The sequence below is a fragment of the Electrona antarctica genome (genome assembly GCF_951216825.1).
Source record: "Electrona antarctica genome assembly, contig: scaffold_327, whole genome shotgun sequence".
Taxonomy (NCBI): domain Eukaryota; kingdom Metazoa; phylum Chordata; class Actinopteri; order Myctophiformes; family Myctophidae; genus Electrona; species Electrona antarctica.
The window spans coordinates 43913-67218 of NW_027638137.1; positions in this window are offsets into that span (position 1 = coordinate 43913).

Genomic DNA, 23306 nt, shown 5'->3' on the forward strand with positions numbered 1-23306 from the left:
GTGTTTCTGGAGGGTTAGGGTTAGGAGACGATGTGTCTCCTTGGTGTTTCTGGAGGGTTAGGGTTAGGAGACGATGTGTCTCCTTGGTGTTTCTGGAGGGTTAGGGTTAGGGTTAGGAGACGATGCGTCTCCTTGGTGTTTCTGGAGGGTTAGGGTTAGGAGACGATGCGTCTCCTTGGTGTTTCTGGAGGGTTAGGGTTAGGAGACGATGTGTCTCCTTGGTGTTTCTGGAGGGTTAGGGTTAGGAGACGATGTGTCTCCTTGGTGTTTCTGGAGGGTTAGGGTTAGGAGACGATGCGTCTCCTTGGTGTTTCTGGAGGGTTAGGGTTAGGAGACGATGCGTCTCCTTGGTGTTTCTGGAGGGTTAGGGTTAGGGTTAGGAGACGATGTGTCTCCTTGGTGTTTCTGGAGGGTTACGGTTAGGGTTAGGAGACGATGTGTCTCCTTGGTGTTTCTGGAGGGTTAGGGTCAGGAGACGATGTGTCTCCTTGGTGTTTCTGGAGGGTTAGGGTTAGGGTTAGGAGACGATGTGTCTCCTTGGTGTTTCTGGAGGGTTAGGGTTAGGAGACGATGCGTCTCCTTGGTGTTTCTGGAGGGTTAGGGTTAGGAGACGATGTGTCTCCTTGGTGTTTCTGGAGGGTTAGGGTTAGGAGACGATGTGTCTCCTTGGTGTTTCTGGAGGGTTAGGGTTAGGAGACGATGTGTCTCCTTGGTGTTTCTGGAGGGTTAGGGTCAGGAGACGATGTGTCTCCTTGGTGTTTCTGGAGGGTTAGGGTTAGGAGACGATGCGTCTCCTTGGTGTTTCTGGAGGGTTAGGGTTAGGAGACGATGTGTCTCCTTGGTGTTTCTGGAGGGTTAGGGTTAGGAGACGATGTGTCTCCTTGGTGTTTCTGGAGGGTTAGGGTTAGGAGACGATGTGTCTCCTTGGTGTTTCTGGAGGGTTAGGGTTAGGGTTAGGAGACGATGTGTCTCCTTGGTGTTTCTGGAGGGTTAGGGTTAGGAGACGATGTGTCTCCTTGGTGTTTCTGGAGGGTTAGGGTTAGGAGACGATGCGTCTCCTTGGTGTTTCTGGAGGGTTAGGGTTAGGAGACGATGCGTCTCCTTGGTGTTTCTGGAGGGTTAGGGTTAGGAGACGATGCGTCTCCTTGGTGTTTCTGGAGGGTTAGGGTTAGGAGACGATGTGTCTCCTTGGTGTTTCTGGAGGGTTAGGGTTAGGAGACGATGCGTCTCCTTGGTGTTTCTGGAGGGTTAGGGTTAGGAGACGATGTGTCTCCTTGGTGTTTCTGGAGGGTTAGGGTTAGGAGACGATGCGTCTCCTTGGTGTTTCTGGAGGGTTAGGGTTAGGAGACGATGTGTCTCCTTGGTGTTTCTGGAGGGTTAGGGTTAGGGTTAGGAGACGATGCGTCTCCTTGGTGTTTCTGGAGGGTTAGGGTTAGGAGACGATGTGTCTCCTTGGTGTTTCTGGAGGGTTAGGGTTAGGGTTAGGAGACGATGCGTCTCCTTGGTGTTTCTGGAGGGTTAGGGTTAGGAGACGATGTGTCTCCTTGGTGTTTCTGGAGGGTTAGGGTTAGGAGACGATGTGTCTCCTTGGTGTTTCTGGAGGGTTAGGGTTAGGGTTAGGAGACGATGTGTCTCCTTGGTGTTTCTGGAGGGTTAGGGTTAGGGTTAGGAGACGATGTGTCTCCTTGGTGTTTCTGGAGGGTTAGGGTTAGGAGACGATGTGTCTCCTTGGTGTTTCTGGAGGGTTAGGGTTAGGAGACGCTGCGTCTCCTTGGTGTTTCTGGAGGGTTAGGGTTAGGAGACGATGTGTCTCCTTGGTGTTTCTGGAGGGTTAGGGTTAGGAGACGATGTGTCTCCTTGGTGTTTCTGGAGGGTTAGGGTTAGGGTTAGGAGACGATGCGTCTCCTTGGTGTTTCTGGAGGGTTAGGGTTAGGAGACGATGTGTCTCCTTGGTGTTTCTGGAGGGTTAGGGTTAGGGTTAGGAGACGATGTGTCTCCTTGGTGTTTCTGGAGGGTTAGGGTTAGGGTTAGGAGACGATGTGTCTCCTTGGTGTTTCTGGAGGGTTAGGGTTAGGAGACGATGTGTCTCCTTGGTGTTTCTTGAGGGTTAGGGTTAGGGTTAGGAGACGATGTGTCTCCTTGGTGTTTCTGGAGGGTTAGGGTTAGGAGACGATGTGTCTCCTTGGTGTTTCTGGAGGGTTAGGGTTAGGAGACAATGTGTCTCCTTGGTGTTTCTGGAGGGTTAGGGTTAGGAGACGATGTGTCTCCTTGGTGTTTCTGGAGGGTTAGGGTTAGGAGACGATGTGTCTCCTTGGTGTTTCTGCAGGGTTAGGGTTAGGAGACGATGTGTCTCCTTGGTGTTTCTGGAGGGTTAGGGTTAGGAGACGATGTGTCTCCTTGGTGTTTCTGGAGGGTTAGGGTTAGGGTTAGGAGACGATGTGTCTCCTTGGTGTTTCTGGAGGGTTAGGGTTAGGGTTAGGAGACGATGTGTCTCCTTGGTGTTTCTGGAGGGTTAGGGTTAGGAGACGATGTGTCTCCTTAGTGTTTCTGGAGGGTTAGGGTTAGGAGACGATGTGTCTCCTTGGTGTTTCTGGAGGGTTAGGGTTAGGGTTAGGAGACGATGTGTCTCCTTGGTGTTTCTGGAGGGTTAGGGTTAGGAGACGATGTGTCTCCTTAGTGTTTCTGGAGGGTTAGGGTTAGGAGACGATGTGTCTCCTTGGTGTTTCTGGAGGGTTAGGGTTAGGGTTAGGAGACGATGTGTCTCCTTGGTGTTTCTGGAGGGTTAGGGTTAGGAGACGATGCGTCTCCTTGGTGTTTCTGGAGGGTTAGGGTTAGGAGACGATGCGTCTCCTTGGTGTTTCTGGAGGGTTAGGGTCAGGAGACGATGTGTCTCCTTGGTGTTTCTGGAGGGTTAGGGTTAGGGTTAGGAGACGATGTGTCTCCTTGGTGTTTCTGGAGGGTTAGGGTTAGGGTTAGGAGACGATGTGTCTCCTTGGTGTTTCTGGAGGGTTAGGGTTAGGGTTAGGAGACGATGTGTCTCCTTGGTGTTTCTGGAGGGTTAGGGTTAGGAGACGATGTGTCTCCTTAGTGTTTCTGGAGGGTTAGGGTTAGGAGACGATGCGTCTCCTTGGTGTTTCTGGAGGGTTAGGGTTAGGAGACGATGCGTCTCCTTGGTGTTTCTGGAGGGTTAGGGTCAGGAGACGATGCGTCTCCTTGGTGTTTCTGGAGGGTTAGGGTTAGGAGACGATGTGTCTCCTTGGTGTTTCTGGAGGGTTAGGGTTAGGAGACGATGTGTCTCCTTGGTGTTTCTGGAGGGTTAGGGTTAGGAGACGATGTGTCTCCTTGGTGTTTCTGGAGGGTTAGGGTTAGGGTTAGGAGACGATGCGTCTCCTTGGTGTTTCTGGAGGGTTAGGGTTAGGAGACGATGTGTCTCCTTGGTGTTTCTGGAGGGTTAGGGTTAGGAGACGATGTGTCTCCTTGGTGTTTCTGGAGGGTTAGGGTCAGGAGACGATGCGTCTCCTTGGTGTTTCTGGAGGGTTAGGGTTAGGAGACGATGTGTCTCCTTGGTGTTTCTGGAGGGTTAGGGTTAGGAGACGATGCGTCTCCTTGGTGTTTCTGGAGGGTTAGGGTTAGGAGACGATGTGTCTCCTTGGTGTTTCTGGAGGGTTAGGGTTAGGAGACGATGCGTCTCCTTGGTGTTTCTGGAGGGTTAGGGTTAGGGTTAGGAGACGATGTGTCTCCTTGGTGTTTCTGGAGGGTTAGGGTTAGGAGACGATGTGTCTCCTTGGTGTTTCTGGAGGGTTAGGGTTAGGAGACGATGTGTCTCCTTGGTGTTTCTGGAGGGTTAGGGTTAGGAGACGATGTGTCTCCTTGGTGTTTCTGGAGGGTTAGGGTTAGGAGACGATGTGTCTCCTTGGTGTTTCTGGAGGGTTAGGGTTAGGAGACGATGTGTCTCCTTGGTGTTTCTGGAGGGTTAGGGTTAGGAGACGATGTGTCTCCTTGGTGTTTCTGGAGGGTTAGGGTTAGGAGACGATGTGTCTCCTTGGTGTTTCTGGAGGGTTAGGGTTAGGAGACGATGTGTCTCCTTGGTGTTTCTGGAGGGTTAGGGTTAGGAGACGATGCGTCTCCTTGGTGTTTCTGGAGGGTTAGGGTTAGGAGACGATGCGTCTCCTTGGTGTTTCTGGAGGGTTAGGGTTAGGAGACGATGCGTCTCCTTGGTGTTTCTGGAGGGTTAGGGTTAGGAGACGATGCGTCTCCTTGGTGTTTCTGGAGGGTTAGGGTTAGGGTTAGGAGACGATGCGTCTCCTTGGTGTTTCTGGAGGGTTAGGGTTAGGAGACGATGCGTCTCCTTGGTGTTTCTGGAGGGTTAGGGTTAGGAGACGATGTGTCTCCTTGGTGTTTCTGGAGGGTTAGGGTTAGGAGACGATGCGTCTCCTTGGTGTTTCTGGAGGGTTAGGAGACGATGTGTCTCCTTGGTGTTTCTGGAGGGTTAGGGTTAGGGTTAGGAGACGATGCGTCTCCTTGGTGTTTCTGGAGGGTTAGGGTTAGGGTTAGGAGACGATGTGTCTCCTTGGTGTTTCTGGAGGGTTAGGGTTAGGAGACGATGCGTCTCCTTGGTGTTTCTGGAGGGTTAGGGTTAGGAGACGATGTGTCTCCTTGGTGTTTCTGGAGGGTTAGGGTTAGGGTTAGGAGACGATGTGTCTCCTTGGTGTTTCTGGAGGGTTAGGGTTAGGAGACGATGTGTCTCCTTGGTGTTTCTGGAGGGTTAGGGTTAGGGTTAGGAGACGATGTGTCTCCTTGGTGTTTCTGGAGGGTTAGGGTTAGGAGACGATGTGTCTCCTTGGTGTTTCTGGAGGGTTAGGGTTAGGAGACGATGTGTCTCCTTGGTGTTTCTGGAGGGTTAGGGTTAGGAGACGATGCGTCTCCTTGGTGTTTCTGGAGGGTTAGGGTTAGGAGACGATGCGTCTCCTTGGTGTTTCTGGAGGGTTAGGGTTAGGGTTAGGAGACGATGTGTCTCCTTGGTGTTTCTGGAGGGTTAGGGTTAGGAGACGATGCGTCTCCTTGGTGTTTCTGGAGGGTTAGGGTTAGGGTTAGGAGACGATGTGTCTCCTTGGTGTTTCTGGAGGGTTAGGGTTAGGAGACGATGTGTCTCCTTGGTGTTTCTGGAGGGTTAGGGTTAGGAGACGATGTGTCTCCTTGGTGTTTCTGGAGGGTTAGGGTTAGGGTTAGGAGACGATGTGTCTCCTTGGTGTTTCTGGAGGGTTAGGGTTAGGAGACGATGTGTCTCCTTGGTGTTTCTGGAGGGTTAGGGTTAGGAGACGATGCGTCTCCTTGGTGTTTCTGGAGGGTTAGGGTTAGGAGACGATGTGTCTCCTTGGTGTTTCTGGAGGGTTAGGGTTAGGGTTAGGAGACGATGTGTCTCCTTGGTGTTTCTGGAGGGTTAGGGTTAGGAGACGATGTGTCTCCTTGGTGTTTCTGGAGGGTTAGGGTTAGGAGACGATGTGTCTCCTTGGTGTTTCTGGAGGGTTAGGGTTAGGAGACGATGCGTCTCCTTGGTGTTTCTGGAGGGTTAGGGTTAGGAGACGATGCGTCTCCTTGGTGTTTCTGGAGGGTTAGGGTTAGGGTTAGGAGACGATGTGTCTCCTTGGTGTTTCTGGAGGGTTAGGGTTAGGAGACGATGCGTCTCCTTGGTGTTTCTGGAGGGTTAGGGTTAGGGTTAGGAGACGATGTGTCTCCTTGGTGTTTCTGGAGGGTTAGGGTTAGGAGACGATGTGTCTCCTTGGTGTTTCTGGAGGGTTAGGGTTAGGAGACGATGTGTCTCCTTGGTGTTTCTGGAGGGTTAGGGTTAGGGTTAGGAGACGATGTGTCTCCTTGGTGTTTCTGGAGGGTTAGGGTTAGGGTTAGGAGACGATGTGTCTCCTTGGTGTTTCTGGAGGGTTAGGGTTAGGAGACGATGTGTCTCCTTGGTGTTTCTGGAGGGTTAGGGTTAGGAGACGATGCGTCTCCTTGGTGTTTCTGGAGGGTTAGGGTTAGGAGACGATGTGTCTCCTTGGTGTTTCTGGAGGGTTAGGGTTAGGAGACGCTGCGTCTCCTTGGTGTTTCTGGAGGGTTAGGGTTAGGAGACGATGTGTCTCCTTGGTGTTTCTGGAGGGTTAGGGTTAGGAGACGATGTGTCTCCTTGGTGTTTCTGGAGGGTTAGGGTTAGGGTTAGGAGACGATGCGTCTCCTTGGTGTTTCTGGAGGGTTAGGGTTAGGAGACGATGTGTCTCCTTGGTGTTTCTGGAGGGTTAGGGTTAGGGTTAGGAGACGATGTGTCTCCTTGGTGTTTCTGGAGGGTTAGGGTTAGGGTTAGGAGACGATGTGTCTCCTTGGTGTTTCTGGAGGGTTAGGGTTAGGAGACGATGTGTCTCCTTGGTGTTTCTTGAGGGTTAGGGTTAGGGTTAGGAGACGATGTGTCTCCTTGGTGTTTCTGGAGGGTTAGGGTTAGGAGACGATGTGTCTCCTTGGTGTTTCTGGAGGGTTAGGGTTAGGAGACGATGTGTCTCCTTGGTGTTTCTGGAGGGTTAGGGTTAGGAGACGATGTGTCTCCTTGGTGTTTCTGGAGGGTTAGGGTTAGGAGACGATGTGTCTCCTTGGTGTTTCTGCAGGGTTAGGGTTAGGAGACGATGTGTCTCCTTGGTGTTTCTGGAGGGTTAGGGTTAGGAGACGATGTGTCTCCTTGGTGTTTCTGGAGGGTTAGGGTTAGGGTTAGGAGACGATGTGTCTCCTTGGTGTTTCTGGAGGGTTAGGGTTAGGGTTAGGAGACGATGTGTCTCCTTGGTGTTTCTGGAGGGTTAGGGTTAGGAGACGATGTGTCTCCTTAGTGTTTCTGGAGGGTTAGGGTTAGGAGACGATGTGTCTCCTTGGTGTTTCTGGAGGGTTAGGGTTAGGGTTAGGAGACGATGTGTCTCCTTGGTGTTTCTGGAGGGTTAGGGTTAGGAGACGATGTGTCTCCTTAGTGTTTCTGGAGGGTTAGGGTTAGGAGACGATGTGTCTCCTTGGTGTTTCTGGAGGGTTAGGGTTAGGGTTAGGAGACGATGTGTCTCCTTGGTGTTTCTGGAGGGTTAGGGTTAGGAGACGATGCGTCTCCTTGGTGTTTCTGGAGGGTTAGGGTTAGGAGACGATGCGTCTCCTTGGTGTTTCTGGAGGGTTAGGGTCAGGAGACGATGTGTCTCCTTGGTGTTTCTGGAGGGTTAGGGTTAGGGTTAGGAGACGATGTGTCTCCTTGGTGTTTCTGGAGGGTTAGGGTTAGGGTTAGGAGACGATGTGTCTCCTTGGTGTTTCTGGAGGGTTAGGGTTAGGGTTAGGAGACGATGTGTCTCCTTGGTGTTTCTGGAGGGTTAGGGTTAGGAGACGATGTGTCTCCTTAGTGTTTCTGGAGGGTTAGGGTTAGGAGACGATGCGTCTCCTTGGTGTTTCTGGAGGGTTAGGGTTAGGAGACGATGCGTCTCCTTGGTGTTTCTGGAGGGTTAGGGTCAGGAGACGATGCGTCTCCTTGGTGTTTCTGGAGGGTTAGGGTTAGGAGACGATGTGTCTCCTTGGTGTTTCTGGAGGGTTAGGGTTAGGAGACGATGTGTCTCCTTGGTGTTTCTGGAGGGTTAGGGTTAGGAGACGATGTGTCTCCTTGGTGTTTCTGGAGGGTTAGGGTTAGGGTTAGGAGACGATGCGTCTCCTTGGTGTTTCTGGAGGGTTAGGGTTAGGAGACGATGTGTCTCCTTGGTGTTTCTGGAGGGTTAGGGTTAGGAGACGATGTGTCTCCTTGGTGTTTCTGGAGGGTTAGGGTCAGGAGACGATGCGTCTCCTTGGTGTTTCTGGAGGGTTAGGGTTAGGAGACGATGTGTCTCCTTGGTGTTTCTGGAGGGTTAGGGTTAGGAGACGATGCGTCTCCTTGGTGTTTCTGGAGGGTTAGGGTTAGGAGACGATGTGTCTCCTTGGTGTTTCTGGAGGGTTAGGGTTAGGAGACGATGCGTCTCCTTGGTGTTTCTGGAGGGTTAGGGTTAGGGTTAGGAGACGATGTGTCTCCTTGGTGTTTCTGGAGGGTTAGGGTTAGGAGACGATGTGTCTCCTTGGTGTTTCTGGAGGGTTAGGGTTAGGAGACGATGTGTCTCCTTGGTGTTTCTGGAGGGTTAGGGTTAGGAGACGATGTGTCTCCTTGGTGTTTCTGGAGGGTTAGGGTTAGGAGACGATGTGTCTCCCTGGTGTTTCTGGAGGGTTAGGGTTAGGAGACGATGTGTCTCCTTGGTGTTTCTGGAGGGTTAGGGTTAGGAGACGATGTGTCTCCTTGGTGTTTCTGGAGGGTTAGGGTTAGGAGACGATGTGTCTCCTTGGTGTTTCTGGAGGGTTAGGGTTAGGAGACGATGTGTCTCCTTGGTGTTTCTGGAGGGTTAGGGTTAGGAGACGATGTGTCTCCTTGGTGTTTCTGGAGGGTTAGGGTTAGGAGACGATGCGTCTCCTTGGTGTTTCTGGAGGGTTAGGGTTAGGAGACGATGCGTCTCCTTGGTGTTTCTGGAGGGTTAGGGTTAGGAGACGATGCGTCTCCTTGGTGTTTCTGGAGGGTTAGGGTTAGGAGACGATGCGTCTCCTTGGTGTTTCTGGAGGGTTAGGGTTAGGGTTAGGAGACGATGTGTCTCCTTGGTGTTTCTGGAGGGTTAGGGTTAGGAGACGATGCGTCTCCTTGGTGTTTCTGGAGGGTTAGGGTTAGGAGACGATGCGTCTCCTTGGTGTTTCTGGAGGGTTAGGGTTAGGAGACGATGTGTCTCCTTGGTGTTTCTGGAGGGTTAGGGTTAGGAGACGATGCGTCTCCTTGGTGTTTCTGGAGGGTTAGGAGACGATGTGTCTCCTTGGTGTTTCTGGAGGGTTAGGGTTAGGGTTAGGAGACGATGCGTCTCCTTGGTGTTTCTGGAGGGTTAGGGTTAGGGTTAGGAGACGATGTGTCTCCTTGGTGTTTCTGGAGGGTTAGGGTTAGGAGACGATGCGTCTCCTTGGTGTTTCTGGAGGGTTAGGGTTAGGAGACGATGTGTCTCCTTGGTGTTTCTGGAGGGTTAGGGTTAGGGTTAGGAGACGATGTGTCTCCTTGGTGTTTCTGGAGGGTTAGGGTTAGGAGACGATGTGTCTCCTTGGTGTTTCTGGAGGGTTAGGGTTAGGGTTAGGAGACGATGTGTCTCCTTGGTGTTTCTGGAGGGTTAGGGTTAGGAGACGATGTGTCTCCTTGGTGTTTCTGGAGGGTTAGGGTTAGGAGACGATGTGTCTCCTTGGTGTTTCTGGAGGGTTAGGGTTAGGAGACGATGCGTCTCCTTGGTGTTTCTGGAGGGTTAGGGTTAGGGTTAGGAGACGATGTGTCTCCTTGGTGTTTCTGGAGGGTTAGGGTTAGGAGACGATGCGTCTCCTTGGTGTTTCTGGAGGGTTAGGGTTAGGGTTAGGAGACGATGTGTCTCCTTGGTGTTTCTGGAGGGTTAGGGTTAGGAGACGATGTGTCTCCTTGGTGTTTCTGGAGGGTTAGGGTTAGGAGACGATGTGTCTCCTTGGTGTTTCTGGAGGGTTAGGGTTAGGAGACGATGTGTCTCCTTGGTGTTTCTGGAGGGTTAGGGTTAGGAGACGATGTGTCTCCTTGGTGTTTCTGGAGGGTTAGGGTTAGGGTTAGGAGACGATGTGTCTCCTTGGTGTTTCTGGAGGGTTAGGGTTAGGAGACGATGTGTCTCCTTGGTGTTTCTGGAGGGTTAGGGTTAGGAGACGATGCGTCTCCTTGGTGTTTCTGGAGGGTTAGGGTTAGGAGACGATGTGTCTCCTTGGTGTTTCTGGAGGGTTAGGGTTAGGAGACGATGTGTCTCCTTGGTGTTTCTGGAGGGTTAGGGTTAGGAGACGATGCGTCTCCTTGGTGTTTCTGGAGGGTTAGGGTTAGGAGACGATGTGTCTCCTTGGTGTTTCTGGAGGGTTAGGGTTAGGAGACGATGTGTCTCCTTGGTGTTTCTGGAGGGTTAGGGTTAGGAGACGATGTGTCTCCTTGGTGTTTCTGGAGGGTTAGGGTTAGGAGACGATGCGTCTCCTTGGTGTTTCTGGAGGGTTAGGGTTAGGGTTAGGAGACGATGTGTCTCCTTGGTGTTTCTGGAGGGTTAGGGTTAGGGTTAGGAGACGATGTGTCTCCTTGGTGTTTCTGGAGGGTTAGGGTTAGGAGACGATGCGTCTCCTTGGTGTTTCTGGAGGGTTAGGGTTAGGAGACGATGTGTCTCCTTGGTGTTTCTGGAGGGTTAGGGTTAGGAGACGATGCGTCTCCTTGGTGTTTCTGGAGGGTTAGGGTTAGGAGACGATGCGTCTCCTTGGTGTTTCTGGAGGGTTAGGGTTAGGAGACGATGTGTCTCCTTGGTGTTTCTGGAGGGTTAGGGTTAGGGTTAGGAGACGATGTGTCTCCTTGGTGTTTCTGGAGGGTTAGGGTTAGGGTTAGGAGACGATGTGTCTCCTTGGTGTTTCTGGAGGGTTAGGGTTAGGAGACGATGTGTCTCCTTGGTGTTTCTGGAGGGTTAGGGTTAGGAGACGATGTGTCTCCTTGGTGTTTCTGGAGGGTTAGGGTTAGGAGACGATGCGTCTCCTTGGTGTTTCTGGAGGGTTAGGGTTAGGAGACGATGCGTCTCCTTGGTGTTTCTGGAGGGTTAGGGTTAGGAGACGATGCGTCTCCTTGGTGTTTCTGGAGGGTTAGGGTTAGGAGACGATGTGTCTCCTTGGTGTTTCTGGAGGGTTAGGGTTAGGAGACGATGCGTCTCCTTGGTGTTTCTGGAGGGTTAGGGTTAGGAGACGATGTGTCTCCTTGGTGTTTCTGGAGGGTTAGGGTTAGGAGACGATGTGTCTCCTTGGTGTTTCTGGAGGGTTAGGGTCTGGGTTAGGGACACTTCGGGGGTAATTGGGTGATTTAACATTGAGTTGATGAGGAACCGGCAAAGGCCCAATTTTCCTATAACAAAATCCGGGATCCCATCAACTTGATATGAAAACGGATTAATGGGATTGATATGGCTTTGGATGTGTTGGTTGATAGGTCGTTGGGTACGCACCCTATTTCCAGAACCGGCCACCAGGGGGTGCTGTTTCTTACGCCCGTACCACCCCGTACCAGTAGGGGGCGCTATAGTTCACCCAATATCTGCCCAATAACCAATATAGTATCAATAACAGTCAACTTTTCCCTAACCCCCTAACCCTATGACCCCACCCCAAAAACCATAAAGACCCTAACCAATGATATATCAATTCCACATCAATTATCCCTAACCCCCTAACCTATGACCCCCACCCCTGACCCCCACCCCAGAACCCATCAAGAGCCTAACCAATGACATATCAATTCCACACTAATTATCCCTAACCCCTAACTTCCTTCCTTCCTTCCTTCCTTCCTTCCTTCACCCAATATCTGCCCAATAACCCAATGTACTATCAATTACAGTCAACGTTTCCCTAACCCCCTAACCATCCTATGACCCTATGACCCCCACCCCAAAAACCATCAAGAGCCTAACCAATGACATATCAATTCCACACTAATTATCCCTAGCCCCTAACTTCCTTCCTTCCTTCCTTCCTGCCTTCCTTCCTTCCTGCACCCGGACGGGTGCAGTACTTAATTCAGACAGTTTTTAGGGTTAGACTAGTCATTGGTTAGACCAGTCATTAGTCCTACAACTACAACCTATCTCAAACCCTCACCCTAAACCTAACCTCCCACGGGGCAGCACACCTAAACCTAACCTTAACCCATGTCTGACCAATGACTAGTCTAAACTAAGTATGCACCCCCCCCCCCCCCCCCCCCCCCCCGGACACGTCTCGGCAAAAACCAAGACCATTTTCGGACTCAGCGTGACGAGCCGAACGCGCCCATATGCGTATCCATGCACACAGACTTACGGGAAAGTGGTTAATTAGTGTGCACAATTTTATAGATGGGTTAGTGTTAGGGGTTGTTTTGGGCGTTATTATAACAGAGATTGATCACTAATTGGAACACAGATATATCATAAATGGGGGGTCCTTTTCGCACAGACAGGACGTTTTCTGAATCGTGATGCCGAGCCCAATGCGTCGGTACCGGCCTCGAGCCCGTGCTGTGCACGGTTGCCGCGTGGTCTCCAAAGAGCGATCCCCTAATCTAACAAGGCTTATATCATATGAGGCCCCGTACAGCTAACTATCAACTTCCCTTTACTGTTCACCCAATTTCTAGTTACCGCCCTAACCTTTGTATGACCCTAACCCTAGAGGTTAAACCCTGCCCCCGGACACGTCTCGGCAAAACCAAGACCATTTTTCGACTCAGCGCGACGAGCCGAACGCGCCCATATGGGTTTCTGCGCACACAGACTTACGGTTCTCTTAATTGGCTAGGGTTAGGGTTACTTTTCGATGCACGATAGCTCGCCAACGAAAAGTCCGTTCGCGAAGTAATTTATAGGGCCGCGTTCAGCTTGCCCAGATCTACGCTCTGATATGTTCGCCATTTCCGTGCGACCCTTGTAGAAGGAGTTTTCCAACTATGGCCTGTCTTTCGAATGGTACATAGAAGTATACCCTCTAACACCATAGTGAATGTGAAAATGTTAAACCTAATTTTGAGAACCATAAATCCGTGTGCGGGGAAACAAATATGGGCGCGTTCGTAAAATCGATAGCTATGCGTGGATGTGCGGCACGCCCCTTTTCGACCTTTGTGGGCGGAGTTATCGTGCGTCAAAGTGTAACCCTGATTTTATGAACCACATGACTGTGTGTGGAGAAACACATAACAACGTGTTCGTCTCGTCGAGCCCTACGCATGGATGTGCGCCACGCCTTCGTGCGGCCTTTGTGGGCGGAGTTAAACACTCGTAATTAGGTGCACTATAGACATTTTTCTTATTCCAAAAAAGGACAACTTAGTCTGACTTACTTTTGCACGCTGAATCGAATGGTGTTGGTCCCGTGGCTGTACCACGTCGGGAAAGTGGTTAATTAGTGTGCACAATTTTATAGACGGGTTAGTGTTGCAGGGGTCTTTTGGGCGTGATTATCATGGAGATTGATTACTAATTGGAACAAAGATATATCATAAATGGGGCGTCCTTTTCGCACAGACAGGACGTTTTCTGAATCGTGAAGCCGAGCCCAATCCGTCGTTACAGGCCTCGAGCCGGTGCTGTGCACGGATGTCGCGTGGTTTCGAAAGAGCAAGCTCCTCTCCTAACAAAGGCTTTGATTACGGCCTTCTGCTGTCTAAGAGCTCGGAACTCAGGGGGCGAGGGTCCAAGTGGCCCGTCCTTCGAAGAGCACATCCCCTGGGCTTCAGCAAACAAGTGTATAAAGGTTGTTGAGCAGAGATTGATTCTATCTCGAATGGTTATAAAAAAGAGATTGACCCAATCCCCCATTAACATATAACGCTAACCCAGCTCCTATGTTTTGAGGGTTCAGGCCGGTTGTGCATGGCTCAGGGCCTAGTGCTCAGAATACAGCAGAGATCACAGCCCTGGGTACGTTTGGTCCGAAAAACAGACCCCAGACGCCATCCTTGTGGTCTTTAGAGGCCCCCAAGTATCATGAAGACGCCACCCATTTTAGTGTCGAAACCCTAACCCTCACCTTTGACCTGCCATAAGTCATGTCAAGGGGTCCCGCAGGTGTTCAATCACCATCCATTCTTTTCAGAATTCTCTGTCTAATGCGTAGACATCTGCATTATGATCCTAGCATGTACGGTACACGAGAGGTCAATCAAAATGCTTACGATCCCAAAACTATAGTAAGACTTAATTTGAGGCCCCCTTCCAGCTAACTATCAACTTCCCTTTACTGTTCACCCAATTTCCAGTTACCACCCTAACCTTTTTATTATCCTAACCAAAAAGGTTCAAGACCCTAACCCTGCCCCCCGGACACGTATTGGCAAAACCAATACCATTTTCAGACTCAGCGCGACGAGCCGAACGCACCCATATGTGTATCCGTGCACACAGACTTACGGTTCTCTTAATTGGCTAGGGTTAGGGTTACTTTTCGACACACGATAGATCGCCAACGAAAAGTCCGTTCGCGAAGTAATTTATAGGGGCGCGTTCAGCTTGCCCAGATCTACGCTCTGATATGTTCGCCATTTCCGTGCGACCCTTGTAGGAGGAGTTTTCCAACTATGGCCTGTCTTTCGAATGGTACATAGAAGTATACCCTCTAACACCATAGTGAATGTGAAAATGTTAAACCTAATTTTGAGAACCATAAATCCGTGTGCGGGGAAACAAATATGGGCGCGTTCGTCTAATCGCGAGCTATGCGTGGATGTGCGGCACGCCCCTTTTCGACCTTTGTGGGCGGAGTTATCGTGCGTCAAAGTGTAACCCTGATTTTATGAAACAACATGACTGTGTGTGGAGAAACACATAACAACGTGTTCGTCTCGTCAAGCCCTACGCGTGGATGTGCGCCATGCCCCCGTGCGGCCTTTGTGGGCGGAGTTAAACACTCTTAATTAGGTGCGCTATAGACTTTTTTTCTTATTCCAAAAAAGGACAACTTAGGCTGACTTACTTTTGCACGCTGAATCGAATGGTGTTGGTCCCGTGGCTGTACCACGTCGGGAAGGTGGTTAATTAGTGTGCACAATTGTATACACGGGTTAGTGTGGCAGGGGTATTTCGGGCGTTATTAAAATGGAGATTGATTACTAATCGGAACACAGATATATCATAAATGGGAGGTCCTTTTTGCGCAGACTGGACGTTTTCTGAATCGTGAAGCCGAGCCCAATCCGTCGGTACCGGCCTCGAGCCGGTCCTGTGCACGGCTGCCGCGTGGTTGCGAAAGAGCGAGCTCCTCTCCTAACAGAGGCTTTTGACTCGGAGGCCATGACCTCCCATAAGTCATGTCATGGGGTCCCGCAGGAGTTCAATGTCCATCCATTCTTTTCAGAATTGTCTGCCGAACGCGTAGACATCTTCATTATGACCCTAGCATGTACGGTTCACAAGAGGTCAATCAAAATACGCATGACCCCCAACCTCGAGTGAGGCTTCATTCGAGGCCTCCGCCCAGCTAACCATCAACCTCCCTTTACTGTTCACCCAATGACTAGTTACCGCCCTAACCTTTTTATGATCCTAACCAAAATCCTATGGGGGGGGACAGGACGTTTTCTGAATCGTGAGGCTGAGCCCAATGCGCCGGTACCGGCCTCGAGCTGGTGCTGTGCGCGGCTGTCGCGTGGTTTCCAAAGAGCAAGCTTCTCTCCCTAAAGGCTGGGGTAGCTGGATGAGACCATCCAGCTAACTATCAAACTCCCTTTTCTTTTCACCCAATTACATATTACCACCCTACGCCTAAGGTATTCCATGCGTTGACATGCATATAATTGATCCAGCTGGAGTTGATCAAGCCGGACCAGGTGTTGGTTATTGAAGCTAATGGCACACTATATATGTTTGGACTCAGAGTGACTGTCAGACAGCATCAGACTAGCATGGAAGAAGGACTGACAGGACTAACAAGCAACCAAGAGGTTGGTATTTTTGTTAAATATTGTTGAAATGCTACATCAAATATCTCTTCTTTCGAAAAGACTATCAACATTGTATGGTTTGCAATCTGAAATATGTATAATAATATACAGAATGGAACAACCAAGCCAGGAGGGAGACCCCCCGACAATGGAAAATGTGCTCCCACAACCCAACCCTTCTCCTCAATTCAATTCACCAGGTGAAGATGTAAGTACATCATAAAAAGATGTGTGGCTGCAAACCTTTTTTGAGCGACCTAAATAATTCAAATTCATGATTTACCTTTCAACACAGGCATATACATTAATCCAATTACGTTTGTCTATAGACACATGATGACCAGGAGGAAGAGGCTGAGGAGGAGCAATCTAACCCCCCACCTGAGGTTGCCCCAAATCCCCCAGAGGCGGAGGAGGATGAGGAGGACGATGAGGCGGACGATGAGGACAATGAGGAATTTGAACTCCAGGTCAGAGGCAGGAGGAGGTATGAGGTACTCCTCAGATACCTCCGACTTCTGGAGGCCAGACGGCGAGCCCTGAGGAGACGCCGTCGACATGCAGCCTCCGGAGGATCTGGGGCAGCCTAATAATTAATTCAATTTCTGTTTTCTTTCTTTGTTTTGTTATTCCTTTTGTTTTTTTTGCTTTTGAGTTTTGTTAAATAAATGTTGTTCCTTTTACACCTGAATCTGAGTCATCCATTTATGATTAGTCTGTTTTTTTTCTCTCCAAAAAATGGTAATATCATGTAGTGATATCATGTAGTTGACACTTAGTAGGTGATTAGTGATAATTAGTGACAGGGGTTGGAGATAATTAAAATGTAATTGATATTCTAGTGGGCAGGGTTTGAGTGGTTTTGGGGTGGGGGGCTAGCAAAGGGTTTAGGGGCAATTAATATGTAGAGGGAGGGTTCTTGATGGGTCTGGGGTATGTGGTCTTTATTGTGTAAGTGTTGGGGCACCGAGGATAACTCTGTCTTGAATGGTTTTTCTATTCCATTAATTTAGATTTTATGGTTAGGCTAGGGTTGCCCAATTTCACATCATATCCATTATGAATGGATTTGATTGGTTAGATAATTTCATCACAAATTGTTTGAAAAAAATATTCGATTTGATAGGAGTTTGGGTACCCAATTCCATATCAAATCCATGCATTCTTTCCATGTCGACCACACCCATCCAAACACTTGCCTTTGCCCAACATCCTATCAATTCCATTCTTTATATAGCCCAATTACTGACAACAACCCTACCCATGTCACTAATTAATGACCATTGGTTTCACCTGCTGGAAGGGTATATAAGGGAGGGGAAGTGCCATGTGCTTCATTCATTGTCTGTAGACTACTGAGAGAGAGAGAGGGAGAGAGAGCTCAACAGATTACAAACAACTGAATCCTGAATCATCCTGAAACGTATCAACATGCCTGTGAGTTAATATTCTATATTTTTGGGGTGGTTAGATTTTGCTGAGCAACTTCTGGTGCTGTATTTACAAGTATAATTGATTTTCAGTTTCAACATGTGTGTACATTTTGGGGAGCAGAGAATAATTCTATCATAAATGGTTTTAAAAAGGGATGGATTTCTGGAAGAAGAAATCAACAATGGAAAACCTTTCCATTAACTGTACTAATCCCAATTTTTAACTTTTGTTTTAGGCTTCCGTGGACAAAGTACAATGCCCTATTTGTGCAAAGGTAGTATATCTCACCTCGCACCTGAAAAAAGGCCACAAAATAAAAAATGAGGAGAGGCTTCTCCTCCAGAATTACGCATATGGAAGGTAAAGTTGACTCCTGCAGTGTTATTGTTTAATGAGAAAATGATTATTGTGTAATGGTGTAATACGCTTTCTACACTGGTTTGGCTTACCTTGTATACATTTGTTTTGCAACTGTAGAGTCCAAAAATGGGACTATCCAACGTGCGACATATGTGGCAAGAAGAATAATGCACGGATCGATAAGCACCTGGCCGACGTCCACCAGATAGAAGTAAGTTAATTATGTGTGCTTGCTACTTAACCACTTAAACCTTAGCATTGGTATTGCGAAGAAAGCTGAAAAAAGCCTGCTATGTTATGGTTAGGGTATTTTGCACTGTTATTGGGCCAATACCCTAAAACTCTGCAACCCAGCTAAGTATTAACCTCTCTTACTTTTTCACCCAATTACCAGTCATCACCCTAACCGGTTCAAGTGGTTAACAACTAGAACCACCCAAACAAATAATTATAGTAAATTGTGTCCCAGATTGTTGAGACCTGATCTTGGCTTAAAACAGATATGTGTCAGCTTGCATGTCTTATTCTCTAAAAGTCCCATTTAAAATGCCCAATTAGGGGGCAACATGGCCTAACCCTTTGGCAAGACTTACTTTCCCCCAGTTGGCTTCTGAGGGCCCCCATGACATGGTGACCCCTAGAAGTCAAATCCTGTCAGGGAACACGCATTGGGTCAAAGTAGAATGCCAATGGATAGGAACCTCAATGCCCCAACATCCTGTGATTGACCCGGCTGTACATTATTTTAACCTGTTGCTTTTCAACAGGGGGACGAGAAAAAGAGATTGTCAACCGCAGCTAAGCGCTCGTTGACAATTGGCAAATTGGCTGCTTTACGGGCCACAGGTGTGGAAATGATTAGCAGGATTGACCTGTGCAAAGGAGGTAGGTCCAATTACCGTTCCAATTGTAAATATACTTGTGTTGTTTAAGGTCAACTACATTAATAATGTTTTTTTTAACACCTACAGCTCCTCAGGCCCAGGCCCAGCGCCCAGGCCCAGCGCCCAGGCCCAGCGCCAAGCGCCCAGCGCCCAGGCCCAGCGCCCAGGCCCAGCGCCCAGCGACCAGCCCTCCAGTCCATCAGGCCAACCCCACCCAGCTGAGTAAGAACGATCACATTTCCAATTGTAAGAATACTTGTGTTGTTTAAGGGCAACTAAATTAATACTGTTTGTTTCAACAGCGACACCTGAAGAAGTGGATGAGGTGTGCATGTTCCTTGACCTGCTTGGGCCTGCCTCCGACTCTAGTCCGCGTAAGTGCAATTACTGATCCAATTGTGAGAATATACAATTGTGTTTTGTGTCCTTACATCTAGATTCATGATGTTTGTTTCAACAGCTCCAGGTGACGACATGTCATCCCCAGGTCCGGTGACACCTGCCACCTGTCGGTGGACACCTCTAAATGCGTCAACGTCAGGCGTTAAATGTGAGGGCAATAATTGTTCCAAATTGTAAGGATACTTGTGTTTGACAGCAAGGATATCCATATTAATGATGTTTGTTTTAACAGGTCTGCCTACCAACCCCCCTGCAGGTCAAAAAGGTGAGAAAAAATATTCTTCAAGTTAGGGTCTTTTGCATTTATGGGGTCATTTAACATAGGGATTGATATGAAGTTGTGCCTGACCAAATCAATATTGAATAATAAGGATGTTTGACAGCTAAGATATCTATCTATATTAATTATGTTTCTTCAAATTCAACCCCAGTCTGCTCGCAGTCGGCCTGTGTGGAGCTGCGGGCAGATTTTGAGCGGCTGTTGGGGGAGAACCTGGAGCTGAGGAGGAGGGTGATAGAGCTGGAGAAATTTAAAATGATCCACCTCACCCCGGTCAAGGGGCAGGCCAGCAGAAAGGCCACCGAAAAGAGGAAGCACCAGGAGGGGGAGGGTCTCTCTTGTAAGTATCCTTTTCATTTTTAATTTTTTTTAAATGGAATTTGTTAGTAACTTTGAGGATTCACGACATCTTGACGTGTGTCCTTTTGATATGGAAAAAATTTAAATCCTGTATTCACTTGTGTTTCTGTCAACAGCCGTCATAATTAATGATTGGGTGGAACACCTGGTGTCTTTGAGACAAAATGACCCAAAACATCTAGAGAACCAGCTGCAAAAAGGCAGGCGTGCAGCCAAGGTCTGCAACAGCCTGGGCTGTTTGGGGAAATCCCACCTCCGTCCCCTCCTTGACCTGGAAAAGACCAGAAAGTAGGTAGAGTCCACAGAGTTTCCACCAAAGACTAACTCCTTAGTTTTTAACTCATATATTGTCTTTTCACAGCTTCTTTAAAGAACTGGCCAAATCGGCCAAACCCGGCACATTGAAGATGTATATCCTGAACTTCGGGGGCTTCCTGAAACATGTACAAGGCGTCCTGAGGTTCAGTAAGCAGTCCCAACTGACCAAAAAAGAGCTGGATAGCCTCGAGTACAACCTGACGGGAATGACAAAGAGCCTCACAGTTCCCATGTTGGCCCAAAAATATTCAGTCCTCGTTAAGAAATCGAGTGAGTGTATTTACAGACCGTAATGTCATAGAGAATACAGTGTCTTGGACAAACCAAAAAACTATCAAACACCATGCCACAGCACACAGTAAGACCTTTATCTTAAAGTAATTGTATGCATTTCTATACAGACGAGGAACTGGATGTCAACATGGAGCTGCGGTTCCTGAAGGTCGCCCAGGATCAGCTGCCGGGGCTACTCGGTAAGTAAACTTGTAAAGAAATATGCCTTTGAAGAAAGAAATAACGATACTTACCAGTGGACCTGCAACAAAAGGAATATTCAACACAAGTTGATATGTGTACCGGTCGTTAAACAAATGCCAAGTTTAAACTCTCTTTTCTTTTTAGAACAACTCCAGGCCTGCTTCCTACTTCATACCGTGCAGAAGATACATGGGCTCCTGGCCGGATACCTGGCAATCACACACGGCCATCGGGCCGGTGTGTTTAGAAACATGCTGGTGTCCGAAGTCAACGAAGCAAAGCCATGCAACGGCGGATCCGTGATTTATGTGAGTCAAGACTTCTAACGATTCCATTATCAATGTGTATTTTTGTGGTACCATTATATTGGTAGAATTATTGGGGTCCCTGTTCCACATTTCATTAAACTAAAGAGGTTTCTGTGATCAGGGTTAGTATGGCGACACTTTTTTGGGTGGAAAACTTAATTGATTTGATAGGAAATGGTTTTCCCAACTTCTTATCAACCCTAACATCAAACAATGATATCCACCTGTGGTAGGTTCGAAATCACAAATCGTTCAACAGCCACGGCCCTGCCCCCCTGGCCTTGAAGAGGGAGGAGTTGCAGTGGCTGTTGGACCTGATGAACGCCACCACGGCTCAGGGCATCACCACGACACTGGTGTTTTGCACCACCGGGGGGAAGGCGGTGAAAAACCTCGGAAGAAGGATTGAGAAGGTGTGGGTAGGACTTGGCCTTAAAGGGAACCCCAACTTCAACCTGATCCGTTCCTCAGCATCCAGCAAGGTAAATCTTTCAGACCAAGCACGTTTAACAGACAACTCATAAAGTTAAGTAGTATTATTTAGATCCTTTCCCTTCCATTCACAGTCACGGAAGACCCTGGATGTGACCAGCCGGGCGAAGGTCAGCAGCGCAATGAAACACTCAGAGGAGACAGCCAGCAAATTCTACATGAGTATCACCGATGAGGACGAGGTCATGGCTGCCCGCGTCCTCCTCATGGAGGGGTACGAAAAATTCAAGGCGCAGAAGGAAACCAGAGAGGCACGGGAGAAGAAGGAACGGGAGGAGGCAGACGAGGACAAACGGGAGGAGGCAATCGCGATCTCAGACTCGAGCAATAGTGACTGTGAGGTCACTTATGATGATCGCTCCGGTGAGTGCCAATGCTGTACACGTATGCAAGATTAAAGACAACACACTATCAGACTAATTATGTTTTGTTCGATGTGATTACAGATTCCTCAACTTCGTCTGAGGAGGAACAGGAGGTGGAGCAGGAGCAGGGCGAGGAGGAAAGAAGGCAGTCACGAAAGCGGCAACGCTCTCCCTCCTCCTCCCCTGTAAAGGTTCTTGTGGACAATATTAAGTTCACCCCAAGAACCAAGAGGGCCCTCCGGAGGATTCCGCCCCAACAGTTGAATCCCAGGATTCAACTGTTCAAAGGCTTAGGTAAGACATTTACAATTACTCGTCAAATTGTAAGAATACTTGTGTGTGACTAGATCAATAGGACTTGATATGAAATTGGTCCTGACCACCATATGTTCTATTTGTTCCAACACCTCCAGCAGAACGAATGCTCAAGGTTGCTAACGCCCCTGCAGAGCACAAAGGTGAGAAAAAATACATGTCCTTGGCCTTTATTGGGATATTTAACATGGGACTTGATATGACATTGGCCCTGACAACCTTCACACAAGCAAAACAAAGGACATCGAATAAGAATGGTGTCTAACATCCATATTTATAATGTTTGTTTCAACAGGTCAGCCTGTTGGTCAGGAGAGGTCAACAGGTGGCCCCCGACTTCCTCCCCATCGTATCCTTCCGCCAAGGTTTTTCCTGACGCCTGTCCGTCCCTCCAGCCCAGCAGAGCCACAAGGTGAGAACAATTACTCAAGAGGAATTGATTGTGTGTGTGTGTGTGTGTGTGTGTGTGTGTGTGTGTGTGTGTGTGTGTGTGTGTGTGTGTGTGTGTGTGTGTGTGTGTGTGTGTGTGTGTGTGTGTGTGTGTGTGTGTGTGTGTGTAAAACTAAATCAATAATCTTTATTTCAACAGATACAGCTCCCCCAGCAGTGGAAGGATCCCCTGGAGGACTTCAACCTCCTTTCCCTACCTCCCCCATCCACTTTAAAGATTCAGATTCAGATGAGGAAGCCTCCCCCCCTCCTCCCACTACCCCCCCCATCCACTTTGAAGATGAGGATGAGGAAGCCTCCCACTATCCCCCCCATCCACTTTGAAGATTCAGATGAGGAAGAGATGTGAGCCGTGCCTCAAATGTTTTCTTTTTGTTTGTTTGTTTTTAATTTTTTCTCATTGAAGTCACCTGAGGCAGGTCGTTTTATTTTGTTTTATCCCCAACCCATTGTTTTATTTGTTTTATTTGTGTAATTGTGTGCCTTTGTTAAGGCTGTTATTGTTTTTCTGGTCAGGCACAGTTGCCTCCTTTAAGTGTGTGTGTGTGTGTGTGTGTGTGTGTGTGTGTGTGTGTGTGTGTGTGTGTGTGTGTGTGTGTGTGTGTGTGTGTGTGTGTGTGTGTGTGTGTGTGTGTGTGTGTGAAATTAATAAATGTTTGAACTTTGAGTTGTTTCTTTCAAGACTTGGGTTGGCCAGGGATACGTGTGAGGCTTTGGTTAAGATTTAATTCATGTAATTGATATGCTATTGGGCTGGGTTGATGGGTTCTGGTGTGGGGGGCTAAAATAGGGTTTAGGGACAATTTAGTATGTAATTGGGGGAGGGTCTTTGATCCGTTTTAACTGGTTAGCTAGGGTTAGCCAACCCTAGGATAAGCTAGGGTTATCTAGAGTTAGCAAACTCCAGGGTCAGCTAGGAGTAACCAACCCTAGCATCTGCTTGGGTTAGCTATCCCGAGAGTCAACTAGGGTTAACCAACCCTATTTTCAGCGAGGGTTAACCAACGCTAGGGTCAGCTAGGGGTAGCCAACCTTAGGGTCAGCTTGGGATAGTGAACCTTAGGGTCTGCTTGGGTTTGGGGTTAGCCCTAATTGCGACACTTATTGGGTGAAATAATGAAAAAAGTGTATTTATGATTACTATTATTTTTAAATCAAGGGGTATGTATTCCGACTTCGTTTTTGATGCTGAGTCCAATGGTGGTGGTCCTGAGACTCTGAGATGCTGGGAAAGTGGTCCACCAATATCTGAAGCCGGAAGTGATACTTTTTGGGTGAAAAATGAATGGACTTGATAAGATATTGGGGTGC